Source organism: Pongo abelii, chromosome 2 (assembly GCF_028885655.2).
Source record: "Pongo abelii isolate AG06213 chromosome 2, NHGRI_mPonAbe1-v2.0_pri, whole genome shotgun sequence".
NCBI lineage: Eukaryota > Metazoa > Chordata > Mammalia > Primates > Hominidae > Pongo > Pongo abelii.
Window position 1 is genome coordinate 96,739,388 of NC_085928.1, and position 424 is coordinate 96,739,811.

The window sequence follows — 424 nt, forward strand, 5'->3', positions numbered from 1 at the left end:
CATGGCATCAGGGAATCCCCAACGCGCGTATCGTAATAGAGGAGGGCGAGGTTCCTCACCTAACCCATAATTCTCAGCTCGCCTTTCCGGAAGCAAGGACTATCACCCCGACAATGCCTTCATCCGGGCGGAAGCGTCTCACCCTGAGTCCGATTTGGAAGTGACGAAGCAAGGTATTGTGGGACTTTGTCTGTCTCCCGGTACGCATGTGCCCCAGCCGGCCTCTCCCGGCTCTTGGAGCCACGTCCGGGCGGTGGCGTCGACGAGAGATGCACGTCAGCGAAACTGGCCAATCCCCTGCGTGCGCAAGCGCAGTGGCTCGGGCGCACCGGAAGCGCAGGGGGATGGGGCGGCGGTGACGCGATTCTGTCCGCGTTGGAGGGGCCGGGCCGCTGCTGGAGTCGCCGCGGCCGCCGCGTGACGT